The 26216-nt window shown below is 51.1% G+C and overlaps 1 long non-coding RNA gene across 1 annotated transcript in view; it reads right to left on the minus strand.

The window, feature by feature from the left end:
* Positions 1-2599: 2599 nt before the first annotated feature.
* The window catches only part of LOC149328331 (uncharacterized), a 43101-nt gene continuing 19484 nt past the window's right edge, over positions 2600-26216 (minus strand). Inside the window, exons 2-4 of the long non-coding RNA XR_016285476.1 lie at positions 22802-23199; positions 15443-16234; positions 2600-2774 (exon numbers count right to left, since the gene is read on the minus strand). This is a non-coding gene — a long non-coding RNA (uncharacterized LOC149328331). The remainder of the gene's footprint in view (positions 2775-15442; positions 16235-22801; positions 23200-26216) is intronic.

Here is a 26216-nt window from a genome sequence, read left to right on the forward strand (position 1 = left end):
GCTCCAGGACGTTGGCCAAAGGCTGTACCCCGCACAGCTCCACCAAATTGTAGCAGGATTTCCGGGGAAATTAACTTAGCGACAGCTAGCCAAAATGCCTGTCCGAGCTTCGGTCATCCAGCCAGCGATCTCGCGCCGCGCGCTAGCGGAGCGGCGACCGCGGCTGCTCATCTTCCTCTTTACACAACATTTACCAAGCCAGGTAAACATCTTTTGCACACGTTTTTAATCTATGGTTGGTTTGGTTTATGGGGTTTAACGTCCCAAAGCGACTGAGGCTATGAGAGACGCCGTAGTGGAGGGCTCCGGAAATTTCGACCACCTGGGGTTCTTTAACGTGCACTGACATCGCACAGTACACGGGCCTCTAGAATTTCTCCTCCAAAGAAATTCTAGCCGCCGCGGCCGGGATCGAACCCGAGTCTTTTGGGTCAGCAGCCGAGCACCATAACCGCTGAGCCACCGCGGCGGCGTTTTTAATCTATAGCTGAGGAAATTAGGCTAAGGTCATCTCCTGGACTTCAAGAAATCTATGTTAAAAAACTAAAAAAAAACACACGACACATCACTGCAAGATGTTTGCCTTTAATCTTCTCTCTGCCTTTTCTGGAACCATGCCGGATCATTGGAAAGTGGGAGAGGTCTTCAAGTGTGCATTTCAGGTAATAAAAACACTTGGCTAAATTACAGCCCTGTCTTATTAACAAGCGTACAATGCAGGTTCATGGAGCATGTGATTTGCTCTAAATCATGACCTTCCTAATCTGTAATCACTTTTTTCACCCCTTACAAAAGAGCTTACGTAAGGGTTTCTCCTGCGAACCGCCCAGCCAAACATTATCTATAGCGGTACACTTCCACACCTCAGTACTCAAACTGTCCACACACATATGCAGACATAGAACACTGCCTTACACAGCGCCACGCAGCCTTCCAGTCCCCGCCTATCCTTTCCCCCCGCCCCCACCGTGGCGCATATGGTTCGCCTCCCTGGATCTGAGACTGCAATGTGCCCTCGTCGCCTTGGCCCAGGACCTATTGAACGCCTAATAGAAAGGATGTTCTAACAAAAGTGTCACACCACCACCTGCGAACCGCAGATGGCACTTGTCATTCATGACCTACATGTCCGTCTTGAGTCGAAGATACAAACTGGCGCAATCTTTCTAGATTTTGCTAAAGCTTAAGATAAAGTGGTTCACTGTCGCTTGCTATCAAAACTTCAACCACCACATCCTACGACTAATATTCTAACCTGGACTGGAGAATTTTTTACTACTTGTTCACTAATTCTCCTTGTCAATTACAGTTTGTCTAGCCTCCTTCCGGTAACTTCTGGCGTCCTCCAAGGGTACATCTTTCGTCCGCTGTTCTTTCTGATACATGGAAACGACTTGCCTCACAGTGTCCCCTATAACATAGGCATGCTTCCAGATGACTGCGTCATCTACCGCACCATCAATAACGCCTCTCACCAAACCGCTCTGCAGTCTGGTCTTAAAACATTCTAGAACGCTGCAGCAGTGCGATTATTGCCCTGAACGCCACTGAATGTACATATATGTCCTTCTCTCGCCGTCACAGCCCCTTCTCTTATACCATCAGTAACATGCCACAGGAGGTAGTGGAATCTTATGTGTACCTGGGTGTAGCCCTTTCTCACAACCTGTCTTGGCTTGCACACATCACTAATATCATCTTGGCATCTAATCAAACTAAGCACCAGGCTGCACGGGGCAAGTTGGAAGTTGACGACCAGCGCTAACATACAAGACTTAACAAAGGGAAGACGACATAGGGCACTGGCTAACAAGTGAAGGTTTAATGGAAAACTGAGAAAATAAATATAATGAAAATGAGCGAAAAGCGAAAGAAAACAGAAAAAAAAGTCAACAATTGCTCTGCAGAGGAAAGGCACTTCTCAAGGGTTTATCTTTAGAGCGACGGATGGTTTTGCCACGCACATGTCCGAGCTCTTAGCGATGCAATATGCTTCAAAAATTTCCCAGCCTATCTGGTTACAACCCTTGTATGCTATCGACGTGTTACCCAAGACCGGCAGGCAAGGATGACCATGCTCTTTGCATTCGCGACGTACAGCACGAGATTAGAAGGAATTTTTTTTTGGTCAAGGAAATTTTCGTGCTCTTTTAATCTGACCTTTTATGCACCTAGTCGTTTCACCGTCATATGTCTTTCCGCAAAACAAAGGAACAATATACACCACCCCCTTTTTTGCAGTTAATGATTTTGTCTGCACGCGATACAGTGCACCTTTGAACGTCCTTTCTGGAAGGGGCCGGTTCCAGCTTCTTGTACACTGCAGCACACACTCTGTAGATGGCGGAGAACACCACATGCACATTGTGCCGCTCTGCTATCTTTTTTAGGCGATGCGAGGCACTGTGCAGATACGGGTTGCACGCGACCTTCTTTCGTGTCTCTTACTGGTGCACCAGAGGAGAATGTGTACCCGTTTTATTTTATTTCAGCATCAAGCTGAAAAACTTCTACTCAAACGCGCCTTAAAAACTCTTTTATTTGGCAAACACCATCGTCATCAATGCATAAAAAAGCACCGGTGGAACACCAGGTCGAGCTAAATTACTTTAATCGAAAGCCAGTTGTGGCTCCTGGGTCGTCGCTGCAGCACTACCGGGGCTGGTTCCTCTAATCTGTTCGGCGCAGCGCAGTGCTTGTTCCTCTGCGTGCTCCTTCCACCAGTGTCTGTTGCTCATGCGGAGAGAAGGACTCAGCACAGCTAACGGCAGCCTCTGCCTGCGGGTGTAGAAACACACAAATATTTCTTCATTGCACAGTACAACAATAAGTAAAGCTTGGGTTCACGGATAGTCGATTTATCAGTGGGACCAAATTGTTACGCCGAATAGGAGCAGCATCTAACAGAGGTTAGAGTGCGCGTAACCACACTTGTCGTAATTTGTCACTTCTTGAAGTTTGTATTTCTCAGCGCACACCTGTGGCTTAAGAAAATTGGCATAACTTGCATTTTATCTCGTCTTAACAGAGCTGCAAACAGGGCAGCAACCATCCGTGTTACGGCTCGCCGCAAGAGGAGGAGCCGGCGTGGCCGTCCGACAAACAAACATAATCTTGGGTTTCGTATTGGCGATTTTTCCGAAATGGACGCCATGCTCCGGGGGCGCCGTGAATAATTAAAAATCGGATCGGCGCGCTAGCAACCCCGTGGTTTGCTCCCTGTGATCGCTTAAACGGCCCATTTAGGTTTTTTATCATAGTTTCTCTAAGCAATCATACCTTAGGAGCCATGTATCTTCAACGTTTAACCAGACTAACGGGTCGCTACTGTTAATATGAAATATTTAGGGAGACAAGAATACGATGACAGCATCACATAAACAAGTTATCCAGCGGTGGAAGAACGCTTGCGCGATGATGGCAGCGCCGTTCTTATCAGGCACTTCGAATATGTTTCTAAAGAGATGATTTGCGTGGACTATAAGGGAATACCAGACGTTATTTATTAAAATCATCTCTCTGCATGCATCATTAAAGGCACATTTCAAGCGCGGAGAGTTTTGTTCCTGAGCAGCCACGCTTGGCTAAGTGGTTATGGTAGCGGAAGGACGTGGGTTCAATCCCAGCAGCGGCGTTCGCATTACCATGGAGGCGAAAAGCTAGAGGCCGCTGTACACTGCGATTTAAGTGAATGTTAATTAATCCCAGATGGTTGAAGTGACCGGTGATGCGAATCATAAAAGAAAAAGAATGGGGCTGAACGCATATGGCAGGCTCTCTCAGATCAATTAATGGCACTTTCCCAATATCTCTCAAGCGAAAAGTTTTTTATTGTTTTACGGGGGTTTAACGTCCCAAAGCGACGCAGACTATGAGGGACACCGTAGTGAAGGGCTCCGGAAATTTCGCCCACCTGGGGTTCATTAACGTGCACTGACATCGAACAATACACGGGTCCCTAGAATTTCGCCTCCATCGAAATTCGACCGCCGCGGCAGGAGTGACCCCGCGTCTTTCGGGTCAGCTGCCGAGCGCCACAACCTCTGAGGCACCACGGCGGCAGCGGCTCAAGAGAAACGTAAACAACAGTCTATCTTTTCAACTCTTGGCAGAAACGTTGAGGCTAATGAAATGTGTTCACCTTAAGTTAGGGACAACGCAGCGAGGTATGGAAAGAAAAATGATAGCTGAAGCATTAAGAGGCCGGAAGCGGGTGGTGGTGGTGAAAACTTTTTAATAAACAACAGGAGAGTTTGCAGGCCAAAAATGGCCCTTTACATAGGTGGAGTCCTTAGTCCGGGACCCCGCTGGACGAGGCCGCTACTCGCGCCCGTTGGACTAGAGCCCTTTGAGACTCCAGCCCCGAGCAGTTGAGCAGGGCTGCCTCCCATGCCTCTCGGGAAGGGGAAGGATTGGGGGGAAGGGAAGGATTCTTTTGACAGGCCCAAACCATGTGGAAGGTATCGGAAACTTCCCCACAGTGAGGGCAGCGCCCATCAATTTTGGGGTCGAAATGTTTCACTATTGCAGGACACAACAGAGTGTTGGTCTGCAAGCGCCTCAGAGTTCGCTCATCAGCTTTACTCAGGCCCTTAGCAGGGACCGGGAAAAGACGATGGCGTTCGCAATAGTCGTCCAGAATTTCTCTGAACCGCAGAAGCGGTTGCACAATCTCCGAGCCGGAAGAGCCTGGGTGAGGTGCCCGGTAGGTAAGCGCTCGGGCAGCCGCGTCCGCAGCCTCATTACCTCTAACGCCCTGATGGCCTGGAGTCCAAACTATGCGTTTGGGCGAAGGGTCCGATTCCCTCACTGCGCGCTTTAATATACTCCAGGCTAAAGGTGAAATCTCGCCAGCCAGGTAGTGTTGACAGGCTCGACGCGAATCTGTCACGATTACCTTCGAATTCAAGTCCGAGGCGGCAAGCGCAATGGCTACTTCCTCAGCCTGTGCTGAATTTCGAGCTCGAAAGGAGAGCCCGTTAACGCATTGATCCTGGTGAACTACTGCGGCCGTGTAGAATCCATTGGGCGACGGCCCTGCCACGTCAACGTAGTATACACCCTGTTTGGATCCGTGTTGGTGTTCGAGGGCCCGAGCGCGCGCCTCTCGTCTGCCTTCGTGTGTATGTGTGTCCATGTTGCGCGGGAGTGGAGGGACCCAGAGCTTGTGACGCCATAGCTCCGGAATCCGACACGTCTCCTCTGGAGTGCACTCGTGTTGGATGTGCAAGCGGTCTAGCAGGCGGCGCCCGGATGCCGTCTGCGAGAGTCGCGTATATTGGTTCACGAGGTGGGCCTCTCGTAACTCCTGGTAGGAGTTGATCACCCCCAACGCCGACAACTTAGCATTGGAGGTGGCCACTGGAAGGCCCAGTGCTCGCTTTGTAGCCTTTCTAACGATGGTGTCGATTCTTATTTCTTGTTGTTTCGTAGTGCGAAGGTAGGGAGCGGAGTAGAGGATCCTGCTGGTCACGAAGGCATGGGCGAGCCGAAGCGCGTCCCTGCCTCGCAACCCGCCGCGCTTGTTAGAAACGCGATGGATCATGCGTCCGACCTGTTCGCCTACGCGCTTGAGTTTGGCAATAGTGGATTCCGGGCTGAGCCTGTTATGGATGAACAGACCTAGTATGCGGAGCTCCCCGACCTCTTTGATGGGGCCTCCCGTCAGAGAGATTTGCAAACTCGTGTTGTCCTTAGGATCGGATCTGATGTGCAGAAGTTCCGATTTTGCGGGAGCACATTGGAGACCACAGCCGATAGCGTAGCTGTCGGTTATGGTGGCGGCCCGCTGAAGGCGGTCCTCCATTTCCCCAAGGCTCCCTTCGGTAGTCCAAATTGTTATGTCGTCCGCGTATAGTGCGTGATGAATGCCTTCCACCCGGGCCAATTGGTGGGGAAGCTGCATCATGGCAATGTTGAAAAGAAGTGGCGACAAGACCGCCCCTTGGGGTGTACCCCGTGTACCCATCGTGTATGGTCCGTATTCGTCATCCTCAATCTTGAGGAAGGCCTGACGCTTGGAGAGAAAGTCTCTTACATATATGAATGCCTTGCGCCCACAATCAGTGGTACTCAAGTTAGCCAAGATGCTGCTATGACGAACGTTGTCAAAGGCCCCCTTAAGATCAAGGGCAAGGATGGCCTTGTCGTTGTGGCGCATGGCAGTGGGTCGTATTATGTAGCGGTGTAACTGGAGGAGGACGTCCTGCGCAGACATATGCGGTCGGAACCCGAACATAGTGTCTGCAAAGAGGCCCTTGGTCTCTATGTGTGGAGAGAGGCGATCCCTAACCATCGTCTCCATAAGCTTGCCCACACAAGAGGTTAGTGAGATGGGCCTCAGGTTGTCGGTATTCACTGGCTTGCCTGGCTTAGGGATGAAAGTGACCAAGGAGGTCTTCCATTCGGGAGGGAGTGGACGCCCGTCCCAAATCTGGTTAATGTACCCTAGCAGGTGGAGGTAGGCCGAATCTGGGAGGTTGGCCAACAGATTGACTGTTATGCGATCCCGACCCGGAGCCGTACCTCGCCGCATTTTAGCTAAAGCCGCCTTAAGGTCGTGTAACTCAAAAGGGGCATCAATGTCGGGATTCGGCTTTCCCGCGTACTCGTACTCGGGCCCAACTGGGTCCTCTATGCGGCAGAGATATCTGTCGCACAGGGTGTCCGCGAGTTGAGCCGTCGTACCTTGGTACCCGTGCAAAGCCCGCCGGAGCTGTCTTTGCGTCTCCCCTCTCGTTTGAGTGGGGTCGATGAGACTGCGAAAGAAGCGCCATGTTCCTCTCGAGCTCATCTGACGCGCTGCCGAATTACACTTCTCTATCCAGTTTGAATCGGTGAGCTGGGCAGCATACGCCGCAGCCTGCTCCGTGAGGTCAACAATGCGAGCTTTAAGTTTGCGATTCAGCTTTTGCTTCTTCCACCGTTTGGTAAGACTCCGGCGAGCCTCCCACAAGTGCAGGAGGTGATTGTCCACTGCAGGGATCTCTTCAGTGGTCTGAAGTGTCGTGACGTGTTGTCTTTGTATTGTGTCTAATTGCTTTGCCCACTCCGCATATCCGCCGGATAAGAGCACGGGAGGTATCTCTTTTGTTCGAAACTTATGCCAATCGGTCAATTTAGTGTGGCCCCACTTTTTGCGAGCCGCCTTCGCCAGAAGAGTGACCCGAAGAAGGCAGTGATCGCTACCAAGAGTCTCTCCCAGGTTCTCCCAGGTAGCGTCTCTGGTGTTCGTAACGAGAGTCAGGTCAGGGCATGTGTCTCGCGTAACCGAGTTGCCCACACGTGTGGGACAACACGGATCCGTGAGGAGTGTAAGACGAAGTGTGGAGATGAGCTCCGCCAGCTTGCGTCCTCTGGCCTTCTCAAAGTGGTAGCCCCAATGTAGGCTTGGAGCATTGAAGTCCCCAACGATCACTAGAGGTTCCTTGTCAGCCGATTTGAGCGCGCGGTAGAAGATTTCGTTGAAGGTCACGCGCGGCTTATGCGGGGGGCAGTAAATGTTAAGGACATGTATTGATGGGTCGCGGCGCTTGAGCGGCAGGACCTTGACCATACTGTATTCCTGTTCAGTCTCCAGTTCGAGGTCTACTGGGACTGCGGTGTACGCTTTGTTCACCAGGATGCACGTTGTAGGACCGCCTTGAAACGAGCTATACCCTGTGAATTTAGCATCTGCGCCGGGTTCCTGAAGAGCTAGGAGCGCCGGTGCGGTACCGAGAGACTGCAGGTAGAGCTGGAGGTGTGACCGTTTTTTCCAGCTCCGTAGACCCCTGCAGTTCCACTGTATGATCTCGAATTGCTCCGAATTGTTGTTGGCTTTCCGCTGGGGTCGGCTAGCCATCGTGAACGTGATTATTTAATTTTGGGGGCCAGGTCCCACCCCCGAAGGTGATGGGGCCTCAGGCAGAGGCACCAGCACGTCCGGAGAGAGAGCGGCCGGAATGTTTTCTAGTGAGCCTGTGGCCTGGCGAAGGACCACCTTCCGCCTGCGGAGGTCTGGTCGCGGAGACCGCGAGCGGGAGCGGCTTTGACTGAGTTGAGCTTCAATTTGGTCCTGAACGACAGAGAGAGCTGTCTCAGTAACCTGTGCCACTATAGCAGGCATGATTTTTGCCAATTCGGCCTGAAGAAGTTGCTGAATGGAGCCCCGGACCGCTTCCATGATTTTACCTGGCAGAGCATCAATTTCGCTCTCCAGGTTGTACAGGCGGCTCTCCACCATTGGCAGCCTACCAACCACTGTGCTGGCCGACTGCTGCGACACGCTTGTCAGCCCAGATGCGACCGAGGCATTCTCATCTCGGTCCTCCGGCTCGGCTAGTTCTATAGGCTCGGAAGGACCAGCGTGAGGTTCTTTACGTCCCTCTAACTTAGCCTCCAGCTCCTGAATTTTCCGCACTAGGAATTCTGTTTGGCGCCTAAGTTCAACATTTTGCCTCTGTATGGCGGCTTCCGTAGGGGAGAGGGAGGGAGAAAGAGGCCCGGAGGCAGCCCTAGCCCAATCGCTCACCTTGTTTTGGGCGGTCGCTAGAGGCGGGAAATCCCCAGCGCTGAAGTTCGGCGACCTCGCCTGGGTCCCGGACTTCACAGCCGTCTTGACATGACCGGACTTGCCCGGCGCAGAAGTGGACTTGCTGTCCTTGGCATTGGTGGGCGGAGCTTGCTTCTGAGCCGACTTCCGCTTGCTTTGACTCCGTGATGGTCCCGGCTTGATCGGTTTCCGGTACTTGCCGACGCAGCCGGCAGCACCGGTGAAGTGGGCACCCGCGCACAGCAGACATCGGGGGGTGCACTCATGTTGTGGTATGCCCTCGGGTGTGGTGGCCACCTGAGAGCCGCAGAGGCCGCAGCGTCCCGACTGCGGCCGCGGGCAGATGTCAGCCCGGTGCCCCACCGTGCCGCATCGATGACAGGCGGGGATCGTCTTCTTGTACAGTCGCACAGGAATGCCCTGGTCGCTGCAGAAGATTTGGCGGGGTACCTTCTTCCCTTGAAAGGTGACCACTGCGATGGCGGTGCCGCCCAGCTTGCGCACAGAAAGTATTTCTCCGTGTCTCCACTCCAGCTTCTGCTTGAGGGAGGCCGACGTTTCGCCGGGGTGAACGTTGATCACTCCCTTGCAGACCTCGCCAGAAGCCTTGGCGTGCCCGCGAAACAGAAGCTGGCGGTCGCCGACCGTCAGCGTGACATCGCCGAGGAGCTTCTCAGCGGCTGGCACAGAGTTCACGCCACACACCAGCACATTTTGGTCCCACACGGGCCATACAGAGAGTTGCACCTCTCCACAGTCCCGTATGATGTTGCGCACGGCAACTCCGGCTTCACCTGGAGCGAAGGTGGCCTTCAGATCCAGCGTCTCGCGTGGCTTGAGCACCACGATGAGGTCGTCGCGTCCAATGCGCGGCGTCTGCTGCGGCCGCCACTGGGGTTTGCAAGTTGCACCCTTCAAGGCCGCGCCACCGACACTTCCTTGCGAAGCGTGCGGGGACCGAACTGCCGCCTGGTGCTGGGCGGCGGCTCCAGTTGGCTTGGGAGCGTTCGTCTTCTGCCGGCGTCTCCAGATTTTGACCATATCTGCCAAATAGTCATCTTCCGATGTTGGAAGGTCCTCGGGTTGAACGGTTTCCATGCGTACGACTTGCATGGACAGCGGATCATAGCCGGTCACCGTATTTGGAGCCGCCATCGCCGGGGAATCCCCAGCCGGGGCTGGCGAACGCCGGCGAACGCCCCGCCGCCGTTAGGCTTAGCGCCGCGGCGGTGGGCGAAAGCTTCAAAATCTCAGAATTTCGTCAAAAATGGGCCCACCTTGATGGAAGTGGGGCCCACTTGTGCCGCTGATCTTCGCGGAGACGATGGTGCCAAGATTCGTGGGGTCCGAGTTGACAGACCGCAATAAGGAGCGATCAGAATAGGAGCCGATGTGCGCCCGTCTTCTCCCTTCGCGCGCCCTCAGCGGGCGGAGTGGGTGAGGGAACGAGCCCGGCTTATTGGTGTCATGGTAGATATTGTGACGAAGACGAAGCTGGCAGTGGCGCGGGACGGAGCGCTCGCGCTAGGCCAGCAGCCATTAAATCATCTCTTGTTCATGGTTCACCACGTCTCATTCTTCGGCTGGCCGCCACGTAACATTTGGTGTGAGCTGCTGGGGTCCCTTCATCGCCTTCCTGGTCACGGAGCTTCGGTGTCCTGCGCCTGCCGTGGACGTCGGCCGTGAGTGCCTGGTCCGCGCCGCCCGGCCATGCCCCAGCCCGCCTGACCTGAACCGACCTCGCCGCTAACCCCAGCCCCGTCCCCCGTCCGGACCACAAGACACGACGACCCAAGACCCGACCGACCCGAGACCCAAGACCCACACGTGAAGACTCCGCACCCCTGCCCCTGCCGTCCGGTGCGTCCACGGACCTCGGCCGTCAGCTCTTGGCATCCTCCGGCCCGGATGCTTCATGGACCGGGACTCATTCTCTCATCTTTCTCATCGTGGCGGCCAGCACTGCACCATCTTCTACATACTGTTCAACCCCCCACTCAGGACCATTGCCATTTCGCCGTCTGTTCGTCACCGATCGGGACGATCGCTCGGAGGCCCCGGGTAGTGTGACGAAGACGAAGATGGCAGTAGCGCGGGACGGAGCGCTCGCGCCACTGCCAGACCATTAAATCATCTCTTGTTCATGGTTCACCACGTCTCATTCTTCGGCTGGCCGCCACGTAACAATATCAAGAGGAAGAAATGGGCTTGGGGAGGGCATGTAATGCGGAGGCAAAATAACTGCTGATTTTTAAGGCTAAGGGAGTGCATTCCAAGAAAAGGTAAACGTAGAGGGGGCGGTACAAAGTTAGGTGGGCAGATGAGGTTGAAAAGTTTGAAGAGGATATGGTGGCCGCAGCCTGCAATAGACAGGGGTATTTGGAGGGACATGAGAGAGGCGTTCGCACTGCAGTGTACGTAGTCATTCTGATGATGATGATTGAAATTAGGCTAAAGAAGATGGTTCAACACGCGGTAGGCTTCCACTATTGCGTCGCTTGTATTCCGAGTCACTTTTGAACGTTAAACACCATAAATCTTACCAAAGTAGTTCTGCGAATGACCGAGTTCCAATGACAAGCTTTAATACAGGATGAGTGTATGGTCATAACGAGCTTCATTATCCACGCAAATAGGGGTTGGGTGATATCACTTCAATTCTTTTTCGGCGGTTCTTTTCGAACTTCGTTCATGCTCTCGCTATCAGCGAACTCAGTCAGTGAGACTGGTGAATGGTAAAAATCGAATAAATGCGAAGGAAAAACAATGGGTCGTACGGCCAGAAATTCATGGGCACCTACAGAAAGATGGGCGATTTTTTCTAGCTTCATACATTAGCAGCGCAAAAAAAACAGACAAGTTTGAAGTTTAGGTTCATGTGTTAAGTAAGGGTGTGCAAAGAATATAATAATGCGAGCTCCAAAAGGAAATACACGACACCATCGATGCGCGCCAGCATAAATTGACTCTTCCGAGGCGCAATGTTCCAGTAATTTTCGTGCAATAATGATAAAATGCAATAAAGAGGCTTATTATCAACAGCAACCGTCTTAGAAGAATGAGGTACAGTTGAAACGAAGTCTGAAACTGCGTGAACCAAGCTGTTCCTCAAAGAATGTTGAATGTTCGTAAAGTTCTCAGATGCTGTTCGGTAGTTCAGCTTTTCTGCTCTTCTACCTTTATAAAAAGTCTGAAAGACCCAGAAAGCCCGCGCCTAGATGTATTCGCGAGACTCACAACAGCACCACATGTGGCCCTTTTGCCGCTCCCGATGTCGATCACTGGTGACAATTTCTTTGCGGGCGCCTGGTTTATGCTACTCTGCCGGGCATAGTTAGCACCTCTAACGAAGCGGCGGTTATGGTCGCCAGGATGCCCATGCGATTTTTTTCATATTCTTAAGTATTCCCGCCGCGGCGGTTCAGTGGTTCAAGAGCTCGAAAAGCTGCTCATAGACCAACCGTCAAGTTACGCTGTTCAGTGGGAAGAATTTAAGCTGTTCGTCAAAATGAGGGAAATTGAAACTAGCAGTGTTATCAGATTTGAAGAAAAGCAGAAGGAAATCCAGCTCCGTGAGCAGCTTGCGCTGCTCATTAATGTTGAAAGCAGTCAGCCAGGAACTTGTTTTAATGAATTAAGAAATACAAAAGAGCAGTTGGAAAAAATAGACACAGATAAGTACAGAGCAGCGGTGGTGCGCGCACGGTGCTGAGAAACTGTGGGCAGGGGAATCGCCAACAAAACGAGCATTAGGCGATGAAAAAAGATACGCTTGTCAAAAAGAAATACGCCAGATACAAAACGGTGACGAGGTATCGGCCGATAGCGTCATTATCAAGGGCGTAATCAGAGACCATTTCAGTGACTTGCTGGGTCACACGCGAAGGGCGCAGGGCAGTTTCCATAACGATTTCCTACCGTTTATGCCAAGGCTCAACGATGAAGTCAGAATTCGTCTTGAACAGCCAATAACCGTTACAGAGCTAGAGGAAGCAATAGATCAACTGCCATTGGGTAAAGCACCCGGTTCTGATGGTTTAGGAGCCGCCTTTTACAAATATTTCAAGTCAGAAATCGCTCTAATTCTGCTGAAAGTTATTGTCGAAGCGTACGAGGAAAAGCGTACGCCATTGTCATTCACAACATCGCACACTGTACTCATACCGAAGTTTGCTGAGCCAGAAAAACGTCTGTTAGTGGGGTCTTATCGCCCGATAAGCCTCACAAACGTAGATTATAAGATATTCATGAAGGTTCTGGTAAAGCGAATTCAGGGCGTCATAACCATGCTAGTGGGGAGTCATCAAACTTGCGGTATCAAGGGTCGGAGCATAGCCACTAATATACACATAGCGCTAAGTGTGCTTGAATGCTGCGATGCACTAGGCGACAGGGTGGCAATGATGCAGCTAGATCTCGCAAAGGCCTTTGACCGTGTATCTCATGAGGTTCTGTTCAGCTTGCTAGATCAGGCTAATGTGGGCTGTGTAATAACGGAGGGCGTACGAATGGCGTACGCGAACTGCACAACGCGCGTCATTGTTAATGGGGAGCTGACTGAAAGCCTGCACATACGATCTTCAGTGAGGCAGGGATGTCCTTTGTCACCCCTATTGTTCGCAATCTATCTTGAGCCCCTTTGTCTGGCTATACTAAACTCTGAGTGTATAGCTGGCTTCAGGTTACTGTCAGCGCATGTTAAAATCTTAGCTTATGCTGACGACATCGCCGTGTTCTGCTCAAGTAAACAGAGTATCTGTGAAGCCACGGCTGTTGTTGAGAAGTTTTGCAAATGCACCGGGGCGCAAATAAATTGGGAGAAGAGTTATGGATTCTGGCATGGTGACTGGGAGGAAACGCCAGACTATTACTCCCGACTTCGGTGGGCCACAACTCCGACGACGTATCTTGGAGTACCGCTGAACTCTTATAGCAACCCCGAACCATACTGGAATGAACAAGTGGCAATAGCAAAGGAAAAGGCCAGTGGGTGGCAGGGGCGACCACTATCAATGTTCTCGCGCGCCACTGTGTGTAACCTGTTCCTCATCTCCAAGATATGGTATGTCATGTATGTGTTGAGCGCCTCGCGGATCAATATTCAAAGGATCCGTCGGGTTTTTGCTGTATTTATTTGGGCGTCGACATGGGAAAGAACTAGTCGAACAAACTTATTCTTGCCCGTGAAGAGAGGAGGTCTCGGTCTTGTTCATTTATTTTTACGACAAATCGTGTCCCGCTTTATGTTTCTTCGCGACCCGAACGATATTTTTCTTCGCACAGTTATGCAAGTTCGTTTATGTCGATTGCTACCAGGAGTTGTAGTATGCTCTGTTGAAAACATGCGTGGTACAGTGAGAGGTTATCTGCGTGAAGTTCTGCTTGCGTGCAGAATGTTACAAGTGCGATTTTCAATGCAGTACCTCTCCAATGTCACTAGAAAAAATCTGTATAAAGATTTAATTGAATCAATGCTCCCTGTACCCATTTACCGATTGTCAAACTGCGGAGGCCCAGGAGCAGATGTGCTCAAAAGGGTTAAAAGAATGCCAGTTTACCCATCTTTGAAAACTTTCTTCTTCAAACTTCATACCGGAACTCTGTCGGTCAAAACATGGAAGCATGATAAAGGACTCTTTGTCCCTTGGTCAACAGATTGCTTTCTTTGTAAAAAACCTGAAACAATAGATCACGTTTTTTTAGATTGTTGGGATGCGGTTTTTTTCCGGGATGTGCTTCAAAGAACACTAAAGAAAGATTTACCGCTACACCAGCATGGCATAAGGTTCTTACAGGTAGGAAAACAGGACATCCCTTATGACACTACTATGCTCCTTGGCCTCCATAGTTTATGGAAAACAAGGACACGATTCAACAATGCAGAAGTAGTTGTGAGATCTCCACGCGAGCATTTCATTGAAGGTGTCATACGTCTGAAGGAAGTGTATTAGGCACTGCCTGATCAGCCAACTTGGTTAAATGTGTTGGATGACTTGGTTCAACTGAAAAAATTTTAACCTGCTGTGTCAGTGCAAGTGTTGCTGACAAGTTTTACTTCTTTGTACCCGTTGTGAAAATGCAATAAAGAAAAAAAAAGCGGTGGCTCAGTGGTTACGGCGCTCGGCTGCTGACCCTAAAGACGCGGGTTCGATCCCGGCCGCGGCGGCTGAATTTCTTGAAGGCGAAATTCTAGAGGCCCGTGTGGTATGCGATGTCAGTGCACGTTAAAGAACCCCAGGTGGTCGAAATTTCCGGAGCCCTTCACTACGGCGTCTCTCATAGCCTCAGTTGCTTTGGGAGGTTAAACCCCAATAAACCAAACCAAACCAATATTCAGTATAGCTCTCCTGGTGCAGTTCTGCACTAAGGATTTCTTTCGCTAACGGTTTTGTGAATAACATTCCGAGATTAAGCTTCCCCAAATGGTTTACGCTACGTATGAAAGAACTACCCGAACAATTAAAAAAGAGACTTCAGAAAATGTCAATTAGAAATCCCAACAATTCCTATACCTATTAGTACTTTTTTAATTGGTACTAAGGAATAGAATCGTTGGTTTCATCCGTATGACATAGAATTCCGGCAAGGCTAGGGGAATTTTGTGGCCGAGCGCAGACAAAGGACCTCCAGTTTATTTGTGGATTTTTTTGTGGAGTGAATCCGCTGGCAGCTAACGGTCATATGAGCGATTAAGCTCTATGTGTTGATGTTCATTTGGTCGTTCACAAATATTTCTTCATGCATAGTGCTTGCGAACTGTGCACTTTAATTTCAGCGATTATTGTTAAAAGTAGAGTTTCGTGGCGCTCCGGAGAGGTCCAATATAACGTTTTTAATGCCTATCTTAAAAGTCAGTTCGAGTTCCAAAATATTACCAAGAGGAATAAAGGCACAAAGAGGACGTTAAACTTGCCTCCTGCCCGGGACGAAGGCGCAGAACGTCCAGCCTGCGCATCCGTCGATGAATACGGGGCGTGATAGACGCGCAGGGTGTTTTCCTCTCGCTCCAGAGACTTGCGCAGGGCGCGGTCGGCGGCTAAGAAGGCGTCGTCGATGCTGTCTTCCCGGGCTCTAAGCAGCTGCAACGGGTCGTAACCCAGCGCCACTCGCAGCGCATTCAGTACTCGCTGCTGAATGTCGACCCCGAGGTAGTGGACGCCCAGAAGAGTGCGCCCCGGAAACAATACCACGTACACGGCACTGTGCTCCAGGGACAGCTGCTCCGTCTCTTCGGTCAGCAAACAGGCGGCCACTGAGCTGTCGTACGCTTTCCAAGCCAGAGGTACTTCGCGCTCGCTAAGCCGCAATGCAGCCGCAATTCGCTTAAACATCGCGGGACACTCGTTTGAAGTCGGTGCTGCCCTAAGCTTGTGGAGGCGCCAAACGTTGAAGCCTTGCCACTGCAACAACCAGCAGCGCAGCCAAGCTATGCGTACGAGACAGGAATCCTCTCCCGCATCCGCTTGCACAGCTTTGCAGATGGCACCGGGGATGTCAAGCGGGGGAAATTTCCGCAGCCGTGGCAGCCACGACAAATTCTCGTCGTCCAAGGACCTCAGGTTCACTGGTCCGATATCGAGCAGCAGAACGTGCAGATTTAGCAGCTGTTTACACACCGCCACAGATACCATGATGAAGCACAGTTGCTGTGCTGATGCAAAGATCCTTCACGAGCGTTCCTAGACGGGTTGAAATGCACACCTGCGTCGATGAGACGAAGAGGAAAACCAGTACGCTGTCACTGTTATCTACAGGCAGCTTTCCGTAAGATTGTAAAAGATTTTATGCAAGAAAAGCTTGCGAACCATGCTTCTGGAACATCTTATTGCACTTCCGCCATACCTGCGAGGAGAATGATCTAATAAAACACCAAAGGGGCGTGCAGTCTGCAGTTTCCAAACTAAATCACGCAAAAGCACTAAGCTGTGCCATGGTTACTGCTGTCGTGAAAGATACCAAAACACTTATCACGAAAGATACAATGACAAGGACGGAAAAACAGAAAATAAAGCGTGCACTGTACATAGCATGCGCGATGAACACATTTCAGGCATTTGTCACCATCATTTCAGGCCTGTAGAGCGCCTGTATAGGTGGTGTTTAGCAATTGGTGCCTTTGCCTGTTCGGCCGTTGCGCTGCCAGAGGATTGCACGTGTGAATATAGCACAAATGTAATTTAATCGAGCGCTCTTTTTTCACCGTCTAGGCCGAAAGAATACGCGATGGAACAAACTGCGTTCTTCCAGGTCGACTGCTACGGGCGCGAGACGCTGTAAAGGATACTCAAGGTTGCCAGCGCGGCATGTGGGCCGCGTCGCTGCCCAGGCGACGACAGACGAAATTTTAGGGAATGTGCAGGGACGTGTCTAGAAAGGTGAAACGCACTTTAGGCCGCCTGATATTCTTCGAAGCTGCGCAACGGCATCGACGTTTGCATCACCGCACAAAGCTGGTAGTACTTGCTGGAATTTTGTGGACTACCACAGTAGTCTGCGCAATTCACGAAGAGGTACGATTCGTCCGTGAAATTTCACCGCTCACGAAGACGATGCTACGAAGAGCAGGGGTGCAAAGCGTGGATTGTCGCACTGCTCAAAATGTAGTGTTTGTTTTGCAGACGCATCGGCTTAATCCGCACTGAGTGGCGGTACTAGTAATAGAAAAGGCATACCTCTAAGACTAACACGAATACTTACATGGCCCACGACGCACTCATTCGCTACAGATGCGGATGAGTTGTAAATTTTGCGCGAGCGTAGACAACGGATGTAATTAGTGGATAGGTATAAATGAATATGATAGTATAGGAGAGACTACGGGGATGGACAGCTTGGGTATTTCGTTGTGATTCATTTCGAATTAGTACCGCAAAATGCTGAACACGGTGGAAGAAGCGGCACGCTTTCACCACTGTGCTGGTGCTGCTTCTCCATGGTTTTGTGCTTCGTGTTTCTCGCGTTGCTTTAAATGTCGAAACTACATTTAGCGGCACTTTTTGTTTTTCGAGCTGGTGCGAGGTCATGATAACTCCGCTAGCGACTCCTTGCTTTACATTGCAGTCACGGTGCGATAAGCAAAACGATGTTACCTGAATATTAGATACAGTTTGATATCGTTATGTAAACCAGCAGGCCATTACATTATTATTCATCAGTGCTTACTATTCATCAGCGCGCTAGTTTAAAGCTTCATTACCCTCGTCTTATTTTTTACCAATACAGGTGTCAAATAACACCTACGAGGCGCCTTAATCAGCTGCATTTCAAATATACTCGTAACGAGAATTCGAATTGGTGTGGCGTGTTTGATTCAGCGCTGAAATATATCTTGTGCACCAGCTGCGATTTCTTTTTTACTCTCACTAACTTTGCTCACTACTGGCCTCAGTTTAGCGAGTTCAGTAAAACAGAGCAGCTCTTGCACCCGGAAAGAAATGTTACATCAAAGCTACAACGTCGAAAGGGCAAAACAAAGCTTTTTTTTTTTGCGAGCGCATCCTTGCAAAAAAGAGACCCAGCCAACCCCGTTCCATCTTCATCCTCGGCAATGACGGGCGCTAATTGCTCGCTTCCGAAGCGCCGAGTGGCCGATGCTGAGGTCTCTATATATCCAATTTCACTGCTTTCATCATCCTGTGACCTCCCTAGGCGTTACACATTATAGGCGTCTCCTCCTCTGCCACTGTGGCATCATAATACAGTGAAGGTAGTGAGGCCCAGGAACACGAGTTAGACGTCTACCATTTCAGAAACTTGAAACGACCCAGTTACGAAGTGAATGTTGAAGTGGAATGCAAGCCATTGAAACTCAGATGGACTGCGGCACGGCTGTTTTAATCGTTGAAGAGAGTATATGATATTATTTCTTACTCCAGTTGCAGTGGATGCAGATCGGCGAGATTTCGTACGTAAGCCGCGTTTTCGCGCAACGCGAGGAGGAGGAGAAAAACCCCGATTTGGACAAAAATTGATGCTCAACCATAATTGAGGGCAGCCGACACGATGGCGACTTTCAAATGTGGTCCGGCCCATTGTAAAAATTCGGACCGGGCCAACTCGAAAATTTACCGTCGAACGATTTGGAGCGAAACTGATGTCGAACCATAAATGCCCGTGGCCGGCACGATGGCCACCTCCAAATAGCTTAAGCATATTCCAGTTTTTGTGTTATCAGTGCGGTATAAATACGTGTTCGAAGGTGGGAAGCACCACGGTCATGGTGCGTTTTAAGAGATCTAATTACCGATTAGCGGATGGAAGAATAACGTTAATTTCCAGGTTATGTCTGAATGAAGGTGAAGACCGAGGTACTTGTACGCAGTTACCAACTGGACTGGAGTATTATTTAAAGAATACACTGTTTGAATTCCAGGCATTCGTATAGTAAAAGACAACTATTGTTTTCGAAAGGGTAAGCTGCATCAGCCAGGTAGAGCACCATGTTTTCACACTGTCGAGGTCAGACTGAACTCAGTAGCCGAGCTTACCACTCCTAACCACTCGGCCACCGTGCCAGGCGGAGGCCGATGGTATTATATTGCCAAACTAGAAAGCACCAAACCAACATTTGCAGACGGCTTTCGCGTATCACAGGGTTATTCTGGTTGCGACTTAAAGAATGATGAAACAGAAAAAGCATAGGCCTCGCCACTTGCTCGATCAGAGCCACGGTCTCTGCCACGTGCAGAGAGAGTAGAGATGAAACATGACGATCTCGTAGCCACGGAGATTACCGCTATGAACCGCTACACGCTCCTACATTGCTTAAACGGGTTTTAAAAAATGTTTGCCATTTTAGTGTCCGTTGAGGTCATCTCAGAAGTTAAGGCTCGTTCACACTTGCCCACAATTAAAGCGAGCGAAGGCGTTCGGCCGCACGCGGGCCGGGGCGGAAAGTTGCGCGGCAAGGCCGATTTCCGCCGCCTGAAAAATTCCGCGGCTGGAACATGGCGGCGCCCTTCGACGTCGGACCCCTAGCTTCGGACTGAATTCGTGGTTGTTGCTGCCTTATTGAGTGCGTTCAGTGGCCATGAATGAGGCACCGGTCTTTCGTTTCGTCTCACCTCGTCTATAAGAAAGCGTATATAAAATAAATTTATTTTATTTTTGAAGCAAAAAGCTTCACTACGAAGGTCGGAGCCGAGCTTCGCGTATGCCACATGTCGCATGCCGCGACCGAGTGGCGTCACAGAAACGAAACGACGCCTGTAAGGGAAGGAAAATGAAATGAAAATTGGTTTTAAGGAAACGATGGTCTTTCATATCTCGGTGGACACCCGAACCGCGCCGTAAGGGCATTAGGTAAAATGAAATGAAAATTGATTTTAAGGAAAGGAAATGCCTCTCTCTCTCATATCTTGGTGTACACTCGAAAAGAATGAAAATCTTTTCGAGTGTCTTCATTCCTGCAGCCGCGTGTTTACCACGGTTACTATGCATGCGCGAGTAGGCATATATAATGCGCTTGCCAGAGAATAGGCGTGTGGGGGCTACGGCCGCTTATCTGTTTTTTCAGCCAGCGTCCGCTTCGGAAGACGCGGTTGTTGCGACGCACGTCGTTACTCTCTCTTTCTCTATTTTCTCTTATCTTTCTACTCTCTTTTATCTGCACGTGGCAGCGGTGATGCCTCGGCTTGAGCCAGTCGGCAGGCCCGTGCACTTTTCCTTTTCATCCTTCTCTCAGTCGCAACCAACCAATAGGCGGTCGCATTCACCATGGAAGGAGAAGAGAGTGAGGCTGCTGCTAGACGACGCAGAAAAGCTGGGAGTTCGAGTGTCCGAACCCTTCAAGGGTCCGTCCTTTCCCCCTTTCAGTTTAACATTAGCCTCATCCCCCTCGTCCTAAAATTGGGAACTATTCCCCACCTGAAGCGCACACTTTATGCCGACGATATCACCCTGTGGACCACCCACGGCCGTGACGGCGGCATAGAGAACACCTTACAGGAAGCAGCCACCCCCACCCAAAATTAAGCACGGACCATCGGACTGTCTCGCTCCCCAGAGAAGGCCGCACTGCTCCTCATCCGGCCTAAGAACCGCCACTCACCCCAGTCCCCCATTGCCATGGAACTGAATGGTGACCCGGTATCTGAGGTTGGCACCCTCCGTTTGTTGGGCCTGCACATCCAGAACGATGGCAAAAACGCCACCACCCTCAAGACACTCAAGCAGGTTGTAGGCGCCATATCGCACCTCATCCGAAGGGTTTCGGGACATCACAGACGCATGAAGGAGCACGACCTATGTCGCCTCATTCATGCCTTTGTCCTCAGCCGTGTGCTGTACACTACGCCATACTTACACCTATCCAAACATGGCATAAACGCTTTGGATGCTTTGATTCGCAAGGCATTCAAGGTAGCACTCATCTTTCCCTCAACACACCCAAAGACGAGCCCAGTACATCATGCTCACACAATCCTCCACAGGCCGGTATATCCTGAACTCCCTCAGATCAGACCGGCCAACGACCCAACCCTCCTCACCATCCCATGACCCCTTGACCGGCAGCTGCTCATCAAGCGGCTCCCGAGGAATATGCACCCGTCCCACCATGAGCAGCGCCGTAGAGCCCGTGCGAAGGTACTCCATCGAGCGTACGGCTCCGAGCCGGACGCCGTATGGGTGGACGCTGCCTGCACGGGTCATGAAGCGACAGCAGCTGTGATGGACTCCTCTTCATCTATCCTCCTCACACTACCTCTCCCGCCAGACACCTCCCCAGAGGCTACAGAGGAAGCCGCCATTGCAATTGCTATCACCTGCACGGAAGCCAGGTACTTTTTAAGTGACTCTAAAACTGCGATTACAGTCGACTGTCATCAGGGCTTATAAGGCACTGTTTTATTTTTTGAAAAACACTGCCTTGATTGACAGATTGTGATTGTTTCCCATTCCTTCTCTCTTCCCTCTTTAATCCCCTCATTCCCTTCCCCTGTGCAGGGTAGCCAACCGGAATCCTTTCTGGTTAACATCCCTGCCTTTCCATCTCTCTGTACCTATCTATCTAAAACTGCAATTCTAAATTTTCAAGGCCGAGTCCATGTCCCTACTTCTGACATACTGGACTCGCCCGATGCACCCCCACCCCGCCAAGTGGAGCTGATATGGGTGCCTGCGCACTCCGGGAATCCCGGAAACGAGGCCGCCAACCTTTTAGCCCGAGGTTGTTTGAATCCGAATCAGGTGGCCTCGGATCGGGCATTCTCGAATGAGCGCATGCACTAATTCAGCGAGCTGACGCAGGCATACAAAGACTCACGCCAGCTCTAACCCCCGCCCCACTCCTCTCTAGAAAACAAACACGCAACACTTTGGCGCAGACTACAGACACACTCTCCTCTTACCCTAGCCCACTATCGTCCCTCCTTCCCCACTCCTGGGTTAGACGCGGCGTTCAGTCAAGGAATAAGACGTGGCTCACATGGGCTCCTTTCAAAGTACATTGGCTCGCCGAAAATTTCGGTTGGATCAACGTTTCACCAATCACAACTGACATCGGAAGTGCTCCAACATCGATCGATACCACTTACAAGGCAAGAAGTGGAGTATTTTCAACCTTCTCGGCGCTTTTCATCTAGCCTTGCCCGCCTGTCGCGCTAAGCCTAACCTCAGCCGAGGCGGCCGCCGCAGCCACCGGCACGGAGTATAGGTTCCTCATGGCACAGGGCCCGCTCTCTGTTCGTGCCATGGACGTGGTAGAAGGTACGGATATCACCCCAGAAGAATTTCAAGCCAAACCGGCTGGATAACCAAGATCTTGCCAGGACTTCCAACACGAAAGCTGCTGGCGGCTCTACAGCTGCCAGCGTCGACGTGAGCGGAGATGACTCACCGCAATGTAACAGCTGTCTCCGCAACAGCGGACGCCTAGCAAAGCAGTCTGTCGGTTCTAATCAAACACGGCTTGCGCGCCACGATTTCAAGATCATTATTCGGCCTCATGACGGTCTAGCTGCGGGTAATTTCTAGGCTCCCCGGCGTTTTGTCGCGGTAAAGGCAGCAGCCGGACTCCGCGACACCGAGCGCAAGGGCCTTGATCAACTCCTTGTTAACGATAAACTGAACACGAAACCCTCCAGTATTCAAACTTCGTAGTATGGGCAAGACAGCGTCTATTCTACTCACTTTCCAAGACGAACGCGTCCAAAGATGGATCTACTACTATGGCGTACCCTTTTGAGTGCTATCTTTACAAGAAACGCTACGAAGTTTCCCACGCATGCGGTGAGCTCGGACATCGGGGCGATGTGTGCGCCAACTCACCAAATCAACGATGCAGAACCTGCGGGAAGCTGAAACCCGCTGCAGGCCACGCTTGTGAACCCCGGTGCCACCTCTGCGGAGACGCACACCCCACGGGAGACAAGACTTGCAAAGAAAGTTACCGTACTCCATACGTTGTGAACAAACGCCGCTAGGAGGATATTCGCAAGTCCGAGGAGGAAGCTAAGGCAGAGACGCAACGCAGGAGCCCACTCGACCTGCACCAGGAGCAGGAACAGTCCCGGGGTAGCTCCAAGACCAGCTCTTGCTCCTTCCATCGGCTGCCCTCCCGTCATTGCCAGGATCAAGGACACGCCAGGAGCCGGACTAAGCGCGAGGAGTCACCCTCCAGGTCCAGATTCCGACCATCCTGCTCCAGGGCTACCTACAGTGACACCCTGAACAAGAAGACAGCGAGCAAGGTAAGCTGGGTAGATCGAGCCTCTCAACCACCATCACAACCACCACCACCTCCCTCACACGAAATAGCTGAACTTAAAGCTCTCATACAACAGCAAGCACTAGAAATTTCAAATCTTAAATCGGCGTTACAGGCCGCACAGACAATTACCAACGCACCAGCTACCCAACCCACTCCACCACTTTCTTCCGCTGCCGTCGAGGAGGAGGAGGATGATTCAATGCAAGAGCCTCCTCCACCCAAACGCAAGACATCCACAATCTCGCCTTCATTAGGCAGGCGCCTCGAGAGACGCATGGCTAACATTGAAGACACTGTCAATAGCACTTTTCCACAGTTCTCTACACAAGTCCTCTCGCAGCTTCAGGGTCTCACAGAGGCCATCGATAGGTTGACACGTGCACAAGAAGCTCATGGTGCCCGCTTCATGCAGGTCGAAACGCGAATACAGCTCTTAGAGCAACGCTTCAACCAACATGGCTCGCAATAACACATCCACCCGTCTAACCCTCGTGCACTGGAACTGTCGGGGGTTCACCCGTAAACGAGCTCTCCTCCAACCACTTCTGCAACACAGAGATCGCCTAGAAATAATTGCCTTCCAAGAGGCGGGGACTTGGCCACGACAACACATGTCAACACCCACACAACATACCAGGGAGGCTCGTCTACGCAGCTCTACCCTGGACGACCAACGAGCGCTCATCGGACTCGCTCTAGAGGCTGCCAGATTAAGGAGTCTTGGCCGACCCCTAGATATGGGCCTTCGGCCCCTTGACTGTTTTAATAAATGTTTACCAACCAACAATCCCCACTCCTGCTTGCGCCCTATGCCCAGAACCCTTCGATTCTTCCCTCCACATCCTTTCCCTCTACTCGGCGAACCCTCCCCCGCGGGACTTAGAGAACCTCACGACCTGGTAGGACTGGGAGACCCTGCTGCGCTCGGAGGACCCGGCCGTGCAGACCATCGCCACTGGTCAGGCTGCCAGTGTTATGTAAGTACTTTCGGAACATAAACACTTGAGTGCAGTGGGGTCGTGCGGTGACCCTGGGGCGTGCACTGAATTCCTCTAACAATAAAAAAACTTCAGGGGGGGGGCACTCTGTTGACCTAAAGAGTGGTAAGGCGGAAGCCTTAAGCGCAGTGTTACTGCTTGTGTCACTGATGTGGGGTTAAGATGTTAAGCTTCCCCTCTAAGAGTGGAACGCGACAGCGTCTTGCAACGCTGCCAGGGAGTCCACAGAACGCCATCGCCCGTTCGCCTTTCCTCGATGGTAAAGTGGTTTTTGAGGAAAGCAAATGTATATCTCTCGCATATTTCGATGGACACCTGAACTTCGCCGTAAAGGAAGGGAGGAAGAAGATAGGTGTGAATGAAGACGCCGTATTAGCTGGACGCGCCTTTGTTCATTCCAAACCATCGAGTTGGCATGGCGGAGTGGTTAATTTGCTCGGTTAGCACTCTGGACACCCTGGTTCGATTCCCCAACTCTACTAATTTCCTACTCGGTTTTATTTAGTTATGTGGTCTGAATAGAAAATTTAATTAGACAAATTGTTCTTTACCATTGTTCTAATCCCATGCATCATGTCCTGTCACTCACCTGTCTAGTGATGGAACTCTCTAGAATGCTCGGTACAGTCTATTAAACGCCTGTAAACATCTAAGTATTAATTATAGTTAATGATAGTTAAGCATGACTTGCAGATCTCATGATACTAGTTAATCTATGGTTAGTGATAGTTCACGTGACGTCAACTAGTACGCTGATTAATTACTGTTAGTTAAGGTACAGGCGCAGTGCACAGTCCCACATGCCACTTCCTAACTACTACTAATTGCCAGTTAGTCATTTAGTCATTAAGTACAATAATATAATCATGAAATCTCTTTATATCATGTTCCGATGTCTTTCAACTGCACGCAATTAAGTATAGATTGCCTATTGATTGGCATATACCCATATAAGGCATGCATCTGAAACGCGGACATATTTGCTAACAAGTCTTGGTCACGATAGTATGAGGCATTAAAGGCTTTCGCCTTAAAAGTTTTTTCTCTCTCTCTCACCGCGCCGATTTTCGTCTCCTCCTCCGCCTCCGTACAGGTAGTGTGTGGACGGCCGAGTGCCTCCACCGTTATCGTGGTGCTCCCAGTGCATTGTGCGCGAACTGCGACATCCATGACGTCAAACCAAGCATTTCGACAGCTTTTTGACGAAGCTTTTTGACAGTAATGGTTCATCTTACAACAGGATGGCGCCGCTATGCTGAGTTTATCGGTGCAGTCGGTGTGCATAGGCTGAACTAAGTGTCATGCGCGTGCATGTAGCGTAGAAAAGCATGGATACGCATATGTACACAGACCACGTAAATGTATGCTCTTTTCTAAATATATCTGTGTACGCCACGAGCGGCGACGTAGTGTGGGCAAGCGAGAAACAGCAGTGGCGCTGCGCTTCCGCGTCGCTCGGGCATCAACATATGAGAACAGGTCCTAGATTTCCTAGCAACCGAATCCGCTGCGCTCGCCGGGTTTCTGCAAAAATGCGAATGCGACCTTAGCTTTGCACACCACGCACAAGTATAACGCCACTAACAAAAATTGGAGGCTTATCAAGGTTAAGCCCAGTGGATGCGAAGCATGTCCTTAGCGTTTGGACGCATCTTGACCGCATACACGCCCGGCGCAAAGACGCTGGCGCGGTTGCGGGCACAGAGACTGACGCGACGGCGGGCGCGCGCCGCCTCATCCCTGGCGTGACGTCAAATATCACTTGATGCAGCGATGGTGGCGCCGCCGCCGCGTCGCGCGCGACGGCGCGAACCGAAGCGTGGAGGCCTCCGCCGGGCGACGTCCGACGGCGCGATATGAGGCCCCATCTGTAGCCGGTGTGACGTCATCACGTGACGTCACATCATGTGATCTCACTTCAAGGTCAATGGTGGCCACCGCCGGGAGGCGACCGACGGCGCGATATGAGGCCCCA

Source organism: Amblyomma mixtum, chromosome 9 (assembly GCF_055824585.1).
Source record: "Amblyomma mixtum isolate Tamu chromosome 9, ASM5582458v1, whole genome shotgun sequence".
Lineage (NCBI taxonomy): Eukaryota > Metazoa > Arthropoda > Arachnida > Ixodida > Ixodidae > Amblyomma > Amblyomma mixtum.